We start from the raw sequence: 9,985 nt of genomic DNA, 5'->3' as shown, positions 1-9,985 counted from the left end.
AGCCCAGCGTCTCAGGGCTGCGGGGAGGCCGTGTCCCCCGGGCGCCGGCTCATGCTCCGCGCGCTACGGGTGTCTCCCGCGGCGCGGGCGCCTCGCGCCGCCTCTAAGGTCTCTCTCCGCGAACCGAACCGGCGCCTCCTCCCCTGAGCGTCCTCCGCGCCCAGCTCTCCTCTCCACGCCTCTCCTAGTCGCAGGCTCGCAGCTGACCGCCTCCTCGCCCGCTCGCCGGCTCTCACACGCTGCCCACAGGCAGGCTCCCCTAGGTGCGCTGCCGCCCCTCCTCCGCCGCCTCCCGCTCCGGCTCTTTCTCCCAGCTCTGGGCGCGACCGCACTCCCACCTGTCCCGCCCCCGCCCGAGCCCCGCCTCCGGGGCACAGGTGGGCTCCGCCCCTGACAAGCCCAGGGAGGAGGAAAGAGTCCCTCTGGGCTCCCTGCGGGAGACGTGGCCAGAGATTGACGCCACCGCCAACTCGGGATGGTTGGGGTGTAGGAGGGGGAGAGTTCTGATCCAAAATCCGTGTGATGGAGGGCGGCTCAGGTACCGCCCAGGCATTTGGTGGTGGTACGCCCCAAGGCGAAGTGAAGTAGAAACTGGATAGAAGCCGGGTGAGGGAGTGGGGGAAAGGCCATACTGAGGCTTGACCCTTGGTGGCTCTGACGACCCTACTTCCTACTTTAGGTATGAAGAGTAGCCATGATATTAGTTGGGAGGCAATGGCCACTTAACTCAGTCAATTTCTTCCTCCAGGTTGGGTTTGAAGACCCTTCTGTCCCAGTCTCAACCACATCAACAAGAAAGCCTGGGGAAGTCCTTTGCAACCCAGATTGAACCCCAAATGGTTTCTCCCAGACTGGGATGAAATAGCTGTTAGGGTAGAGTAGATGTTGGAGGGTTCTGAAGAAGAATTAGAAATAAAAAAGAAAAGGACCCAGAATTGAAAGATCATCAAGATATTCTGTATTCCAGTTCTCTGCCTTCCGGCAGGTAAAATAATTATCTGATTTAAGTAAGATACCTGAGATCCAGTGGAGCACAGTGAGTTGCCTAAGGACAGTCAGCAGGTAATAGTGCAGTTTTCTTTTCCACTTTCCTGGGGGAAGTGGTCTGGAGACTATGATGGAAATGAAGGATTAGAAGCATTCCTGAATATATGTATTTTTTAAGTTTCTATATGTATTTATTTATTTTGAGAGAGAGAGAGAGGTGGGGGAGGGAGGGGGCAGAGTGAGGGACTCGGACCATGAAGACATGACCTGAGGGAAAATCAAGAGTCAGATGCTTAACCAACTGAGCCATCCAGGTACCCCTTTTTTCCCAGATATTTTTAAATCAAACAGAAAACATGCAAATAGTATTCCAAGACAAGAAGTTCACAGAATTGAGTGCTGTGTTTCCCCTTCTCACTGCTAACACCTTAGTTGTATGCTCAATAGTCCAATAATCTCTAGGGACTGTTGTAATTTTTCCAATTTAGCTCCCCACCCCCACCATCCCCTCCACTACCACCAGATAGTCTTTATAAAATTCTTTTACATATTCATACACTTGCTCAAAAATATTTAATGGCTTCCTAGTGCTTACTGATTAAAATGCAAACTGTAAATTTGGAATTCAAAGCTTTCCAAAACCTTTTCTAATTTTGTGACCATATGAAACCTGTTTTAGCTAAAATGAATTCGTTCACTGCCCTCCAATACATTTTCTTTTTTAGTTGGTCAGGTTTGGCCCTTGCTTCAAGGTCCATTTCAGGCTCCACGAAATTTTCTTGGACCAGCCCAGTCTTGTGCAACCCATCCTGCTTGGAGCTTTAGTAGAACTAACAGCCTGCCCCACCCACTGATACGTACAGACTCCCCAACCTCACTTCGAGGCTTCAAAAGTGGGAAATTTGCCTCTTCAATATGGAGCACAAAGTCTATTTTAGCATTCATTAATGTTTGAGGAGCAAACATTCCCCAGAACTTTCGATATACTTCTTAAAAAAAAAAAAAAGGTGGATCTGAAGAACACTTTTCTCATAATAACCCCAAGAAAATGTCTCTGCAAATTCCAAACATGTGACACTTCCCATGCTCTTCTTTCTCTCCAAAAGACCAAGAGACAGGAGCAGCCAGTGTGGACAAGCTTGGCTGAGGCAGGTGGGAGGCGATCAGGGTCTCTTTAAATAGAGCCCCCCCCCCCCTCTCTTATTGGGAGCAACCAGACTGGCTATTAGGCTAAGTCACTTTCAGGACTTTGTGATGGAAACAGGTGGTAGCCCTACCACAATCTTCTCCTCAAGACTAGCCCTCCTGAGAGAACATTCACCACCACTTCCATCAACCAAACCCTTGAACTATTACATGGGAACTGGGAGAGATGTCGCACAGAGAGCATGACATTTAGTCTAGGAGAAAAGATATTCCACAGAAAAAGAGATCTAACAAGCATAAAGGCTGAGTTTCTGGTCCAAATAGTAAATTCCAAAGAAATTCAGAAAAGGAAAGAGATCACTTTGCACAACTCAATTCTTTGCCTTCCTCTTCCCACTCTAGGTGCTTATACCTTAAACAGATTATTTTGGGGACTTCTGGACGGCTCAGTTGGAAGAGCATGCAATTCTTGATCTTGGAGTTGTGAGTTCAAGACCCATGGTAGGTGTAGAGATTACTTAAAAAAATAGATCATTTCCTTCTGTATTTATGGTGAGGGGGTGCAGGCTAGGCAGGGATAAGGAGGCCGGGAATCCCTTCCTCTCTTCCTCTTCTGGCTCTTTCCTGCTGTGGTTACCTCCTCAGCACAGAGATATCCCTCACACCCAGAGTCTGCTTTCAGACTGCCTGCTTCAAATCCCTTTTTGACTCCTAATATCACAGCAAGGCAGCCGCCAGACTTTGAGACCCAAATTCTTTTTTCAATCAATTGAGCTGGCTGTCATTCTCCCTCAGGTCCAGAGATAAGTATATAGGCTGAGGTATAATTTTAGTGGCACAGTATTGCCGCCAATGTCTGTTCACTGTCATGTCAATTGAACTGGATACTCACTCGTTCTTCTGATGGTTTTCACTGTCCTTTTGCTCTCTCACTTCAGCCCAGGCACCTGTCCAGAACGCCCCAGGGTCACATTGCAAAATCACACCTGAAAGGGAAAATCATTTCCATCATGTCCCCTGTAATATTGACAGGGTGGGCTCTGGTCTTCTGCTTGGCTGGGATGTCAGCATCGGGTCAAACCACAAAGTTTCTTCCCCCAAATTACAGAAACTTTGTGGGTTTCTGTAATTTGGGGGAAGAAACTTTGTGAGAGAGGTCAGTCTAAGCTTTCTAAAATAGGCCAAGGCTAGCACAGGGACCAGAAAATTCTGGTTTGTAGAGAATTCAAAGGGGAATTGTGTTCAGTGACAAGTAGGTGCGGTAGCGGAGCTCCTGTGTCCAGAGCAATGCTTATTCTAGTCAGAGGGATGTATCGTAAACAGAGTAATAAATCCCATGATCCTGAGGCCACCCTTTCCATTTCCTCAAACCTGACACCTCATGATAATGTGGCACCTTGAGCTTAGAGAACAATTTCATGTCTTTATCATATGTGTTTTATTTCTTACAACCACATGAGAGTAGGAAAGTAGGAGGAAGAAAATAAATCCTCTATTGGTGGATGAACTGCACATGCCTCAGTTTCTTCCGTGATCTGCACCAAGTTCTGATTCCATCAGATCTAGAACCGTATCATTAGCCTCTGGTTCTCTCTCCCTTGTACCCAGAGCACTCCTTCTCTGGCCTGACCTTCCATACTCCCTTCTGCCCATAAAGACCCTCACTCATGTCTTTTACTTCAGGAGCTTCTCTACTATTCAAAAGTATTTCATGGAGATACCTTGGTTGTTGAGATTCTGATGATAAATCATTGAGGGTTTCTGGGCCATCGCTAAGTCAATGTCTTAAACTCTGAAGTGGGGAGGGAGGAGTTCCTTCACTTTGAGAGAACTCCTAAGAGAGAAGAGAACAGTGCTGAATCTATCTCCCAGCACCATGGCCCTCTTGGCAAGCATTTATTTATTTTATCTCTTTCAACTCATGTAAAACATCCGTTTTTGTAGGTTTCACTAGTTCCATTTTACAGATAAGGAAATGGGCTCAGAGATGTTTAATAGCTAGTTCAAGGTGATGTAGGTGTCCTGTGTCTTAAACGGGACTCAAACTCAGGCTTTCTAACTTCAGATCCAATGTTTTTTTTTTCTCTCTCCTTTGCACGCATTTCCCTGGAAGTTCCCCTGGAGCAATATATTCATCCTGGAAACTCTGAGCTCACTCTCAGCACATCCATAACTCACCGAGCCACATGATAATTCTTCTCATTCTCCCTTTTTCCAACCCTCATCAATGCTTCCTGCTCTGCTCTTTACAGGAGAGGTCATTCTTTCCTCTCTCTTCCTTCCATGAGCCCCATCTTTTATAACCCTTTCTGCAGGGTTTGCTACTGTGGAGGCTAATCCCAGGAGAAAGTGGAAACCCTCACTGAATGCTTCTTAGTGGTTACTTCTCTTGATTTCCAGTGCAGCTGGGCACTGCTCTCTCTCTCTCTCTCTCTCTCTCTCTCTCTCTCTCTCTCTCTCTCTCTCTCTCTCTCAATGATAGAGAAAATGGTATGAACTCTGGCCAAGCCCCAAGCCTTAGTTTCTCTCCATTTGTGGTCCTAAATAATTTGCCTACTGGATTGGGGAACAGATGAACATTTACCATCTTTATAGAAGAATATGTGCAAGATCGCATCATAGAGAGTCAAATGACCCAAATGAAGAAAGTCAGAGAAAAGATGAACAGAGGGCAGAGATGTTAGGCTGAAATATCAGAACAAGGCTTCTTAGCTTTCAGGGCAGATCCTGGGCAATTCACATACTGAGAGCCATGACTTCATCTCCCTCCCAAGCAAATGAGTTGTTCATTCGATCTGTAGCAAATGCAAGGCATGACCCAGACCAGAACTATATGCTTCAGAGCTTAAAATTGGCATCTATTGCTGGGTCTTCTCTTTCCAGTCTGCACTGTGAATGCCTCCAAAGTATTTCAACTTCTCTTCCTGCCTTCCTCCCCCAAGGAAAAGGATTCTCCAGTGTCAACAGACTTGATCAAAAAATTAACTTTGACTTGTTCAGGCTTTTCCACAGATTAATAGCAATTATTCCCCTCCACTCAGATTTGCTTTATTGCTGGGAGACCCACAAGGAGAGAGGGTGAACAGTGCTCTTCATTGCTCATTAGTTGGTACTGAAACAGAAGCTAAATGAGCCTTCCCTAAAGCTCCACCTCCTGTCCCTCTGACCACTAAATCCCACTAGAAAGACATTCTCTCTTGTCTGCATCCTACAATCTGCCACTACAGATAACAGTCAGGAACTTTGTAGCTGAAGTTAAGGCATAGGGACCCCCAGTGCTCACTCCCATGTCCTGGCAATGTTTGATGTCTAAGAGGTCTGTGGTTCGCAATGGTGTTTGGTGCTATAATACCTCTTAGCGAACTCTTAGTGCTTTCTTCTCTTCTCCCAAGACACAACCCACACACTTGGTCCCCATAAGTATGAACACACACAGGTGTAAACACACTCCCCTTTGGGGGTTTGTACAGATGGTAGACTCAGAGACAGCTTTCCAGCATGACTTAGCTCTCTGGCACCACCTTCTGCAGCACTGAGGGTGTTCTCAGCATTTTCAGAACATGCTGTAGGTCTCTAAGCCTCCGGGCGAGGCTGGATTTCCACCCTCTATTCTTTCATCCTGAAGAAACTCTTCCATATACAGCTGTCGCTCCAGACTTCACAGCTTCTCAAATCCCTAACAGTGCTTGTCAGTGACCGCATCTGCTCTATGACTACAACCTGTACTCCTCCTATAGCATCCAGCCCAGAAGTCATTCAATAGACACTCTGTTATAACGGGAAATGTTCTTACTCCCCTGCCTCCTCTTCAGGCCACTCATTTAAGGATGTCTTCCTCTATTAAAGCAAAAGTGGGAATATGGATGTTCCTTCCCATGCCTCCAGCACAAGTGAGTCCACACACCTGCTGGGAATGCTGCAGGCAACCCAGGCCAGTGCATGGCACAGTTGAATTATCCTACCTTATGGCTTTGCTAGGGAAGAACAATGATCCTAATGGCCAGTATATGTGCAGAGTGCCACAAAACAGCTCCGGTGCTCAAGCCCCAGACAGACCTTCTTTGTCTAAGTTCATAGGTCCAGGCTATAAACTCTGGTGAGAGAACCCCAGCCATGCCACTTAACACTCAATCACTGTGGCATCTCAGCAGCACGTCTCCGTTCCCAGACGGTGATGCTGGGCACTGATGAAAGTCAGAGCTGTTGGTTTCGGGTTTCTCAGCCATGTTATCTAAGGACCGGCTGCTTGGGATTTGATCAGGGCTGGTTTGGGAGAGAGGCAGACGCCGTCTTTTCCCCAGAACAGACTACCCTTTGAGCTCTGCCGCCACCCGGGCTGGGGATGGAAGAAAGAAAACAAAAATCCTCACTGTATGTGGTTCTCCGGAATTTAACTTGGCTCTGGAGAGGGAAAATTAAAGAGCAACACTGCTCATCCACTCTCAACGCCCTCTGCAGGCAGCAAAGCCCATTAACACTGAGTCTTGCCAGGGCTGGAAAGAAGTTGGGGTGAGGTCAAGATCCATTTTCCTTCCACCTCCTCCCTAGGTCAACACTAAGGTGTTGAGTAGGGAAGTCTGATTTAAAGCCCTTTTACAAGAACCAGCCCTTTCACAAAGATGGCGCCAAAGGCAGAGAAGGAAGCCCCTGACCCACCCAAACCCGAAGCCAAAGCAAAGGCTTTGAAGGCCAAGAAAGCGGTGCTGAAAGGCCTTCACAGTCGCATGTCACCTACCTTTTGACGGCCCAAGACACTGCGTCTACAAAGGCAGCCCAAATATCCATGAAAGAGCGCCCCCAGGAGAAACAAGCTTGACCATTATGCCATCATCAAATTCCTGCTGACTACAGAATCAGCCATGAAGAAAACAGAAGACAACCACACACTTGTGTTCATTGTGGATGTCAAGGCCAACAAGTGCCAGATCCAACAGGCTGTGAGAAACCTCTATGACATTGATGTGGCCAAGGTCAACACCCTAATCAGGCCCAATGGAGGGAAGAAGACATATGTTCCACTGGCTCCTGATTACGACACTTTGGATGTTGCCAACAAAATTAGGATCATCTAAACTGAGTCCAGCTGGTTAAATCTAAATATAAATTTTTTCACCATAAAAAAATAATAAAGTCAGTTTCCAAGAATCAATTGAAACAGAACATTCCCATCAGGCAAAGCTACAAATAAAGGAAAGAAACCCAGTCTAGGGATTTGGGACAAGGACAGTGCAATTAGTCATGTGATGAGATTTTTTTGTTTTGTTTTCCTGGCCCTTCATATATTCACTGCATACATGGTGTGGGTGTGGTGGTAGTAGTGTAGGGTGGTCAGGGTGGGTGTTGGGTATAAGAAAGCACTTTGGGAGGAAGCGAAATGCTGAGTTCTTCCTAAATATTTATATTCCCTACAGCTTCAAAAAAATTCTGCCTTTACAAAGATTCTGCTCTTCAACCTGACATCTTACTCTCAAAAGAGGCCTGTCAGTGCAGGTCACTGAGAGATATACATGGTAACCCCTGCATTCTATCATCCCAGCTCATTTTAGGGGACATTTCATGTTCTATTTTCCTTTAGGTTTTTTTTTTTAATGTTTTATTTATTTTTGATAGAGAGATAGAGCATGAGAGGGAAGGGGCAGAGAGAGACGGAGACACAGAACCGGAAGCAGGCTCCAGGCTCTGAGCTAGCTGTCTGCACAGAGCCTGATGCAGGGCTTGAACCCACGAACGTGAGATCTGACCTGAGCTGAAGCCGGAGGCTCAACCAGCTGAGCCACCCAGGCACCCCCCTTTAGGTTTTAACAAGTGAACGTGGGGACTTTAAATCAGTCTCTTATTTTTCTCATCTGGATTCAGTCACCCTTTGCTATACATTTTCCCATCCCAGCACTACCTTTGCTTACTAGGTGAGTTACTTTGCTTTCAGGTAGGTTTTTCCTTAAATTCCATGCTGTTCTTTGGGTGCCTGGCTGTCTACCACAGAGCATACAACTCTTGACCTCAGGGTTGTGAGTTCGATCCCCATGTTGAGTGCAGAGACTACTTTTAAAAATAAATTAAAAATTTTTAAATAATTTTAAAAAATTCATACTGTTCTCAAGGGAGATTACTCCTGCTTTTTGATACCTCTAGGAAAAGAAATTCCATAACATTCTCACCATTAGTTGCTGGAATCATGGAAAAGCAGATCACCCAGGGAAGATCCTGTGGGTGACAGAGTCCTGGGAATACAGACATTAACATGGTAAGCAGAAGGGAGTCAGACAGGGAGTGAGCAAACCCAGCAGACAGAGGAGTCAGAGAAAACAGAAATGAAGCAGGGAGAACATGTGAGGATGGGGTGGCACCCTCAAATGCCAGTGCTCAGGAGATGATGCTGGAGGCCAAGTGTGACATACAAGGAGATGGGGCAGGATGAATTTGAGAGGGTTATGGTCAGACTGAGTAGAGGTGAAATACAGAATCCCAAAGATGTTATAGAAGATTTGAACAAAGAACATATATAGAGAAAGAAGAGTTTAATAAGGTCATGCGGGGGGGTGCGAAGGAATTCATTGCTTTGACATGAAGCAAAAAAGAAAGCACAGCTTTTGGCACATAGAGAGTATAGCTATTCTACAGCAGCTTACCAGGTGCTGGCCTGGGCTACAGAGTGATACAACAGCTGTAGGGCTGGAGTGGAGAACCATTCTAGAACCTGACAGACCAGTTTGATCTTGACCAACTATTGAGTGTGGGGCCAAATGAAATCTTATTGAAATCTGCATGACAATACTACATCAGTCTCATTCAGATTTTAGATCCCTTTATTTAATAATTACCCCTTTATGAACATCAGGGCAGAGAACGGTCAATAAAGCAATATCGAGATTGTACTAATTTAAAATTGGCACTGATGGCTCTCAGCATGGATCCACTGTGCTGGTAAAGTCTGTGAGCCCGAGCTTAGGTCCGGCCAGCCTAAGCCCGTAATAATAAAGCTCTTTGCTTTTGCAAAAAAAAAAAATAAATAAATAAAAAAATAAAATTAGCACTGATATGGTTTAATACTAAGATACTTAGTGGATTGGATAATTGTGAGCCAAAAGGGGACAGAAAATGTCACAAAACCAACGTGAGGTCCATCAGAAGCATTGTGGTCCAATCTGGAGTTTGCCGGGATACAAAAACTACAGATGCACCATGTCAAAATCAAACGGCTGGGGGAAACTGGGCAAACAGGATCTCCCTCTGTATTTCTTACAAGATAGATCGACATAGATAAATCAACAGATGGAGGTAAATGAACTAATTTTTCAAGAATATGATTTTATAACAAATATTTGTTTCACTAAAATATGTATTTAGCACACCAATTAGAATGGACTCTATTACAGTAACCTAAATCCCGGTATTTAATTGGGTCTATTTCTCAAGTTCGTATTCTGGGGCATTGGTTGGTCTGTTAATGTGTCAATACAACACAATTAAAAAAAAAAAAATCATGGCTGGCTGTTTTCAAAAAGCCATGCAGTCCAAGCAGCCTAAGAATTAGAGATGTCAAGATCTCCAAACAAAAGCAGTAAGAGCTGCCATTTGATGGTCAAGCTGGCAAGGGCAGTGGGTTTCTTTTTTTTTTTAAAGGTTTATTTATGAGAGAGAAAGAGAGAGAGAGAGAGAGAGAGAGAGAGAGAGAGAGAGAGAGAGAGAGAGAGAGAGAGAGAGAATGAACAAGCAGGGGAGGGGCAGAGAGAGAGACAGAATCTGAAGCAGGCTCCAGGCTGTCAGCAGAGCTTGATGCGAGGCTTGAATCCATGAACTGTGATATGACATCATGACCTGAGCCAAGGTCAGGGATCCAGTTCTAATGACT

The 9,985-nt window shown here is 45.6% G+C and overlaps 1 pseudogene; it reads left to right on the top strand.

Moving 5' to 3' along the window:
- Window positions 1–6,752: 6,752 nt before the first annotated feature.
- On the top strand, window positions 6,753–7,240 carry LOC115304967 (annotated as a pseudogene).
- The last annotated feature ends 2,745 nt before the right edge of the window (window positions 7,241–9,985 follow it).

This window comes from Suricata suricatta, chromosome 10 (genome assembly GCF_006229205.1).
Source record: "Suricata suricatta isolate VVHF042 chromosome 10, meerkat_22Aug2017_6uvM2_HiC, whole genome shotgun sequence".
Lineage (NCBI taxonomy): Eukaryota > Metazoa > Chordata > Mammalia > Carnivora > Herpestidae > Suricata > Suricata suricatta.
This window is presented reverse-complemented; position numbering and strand designations above follow the sequence as displayed.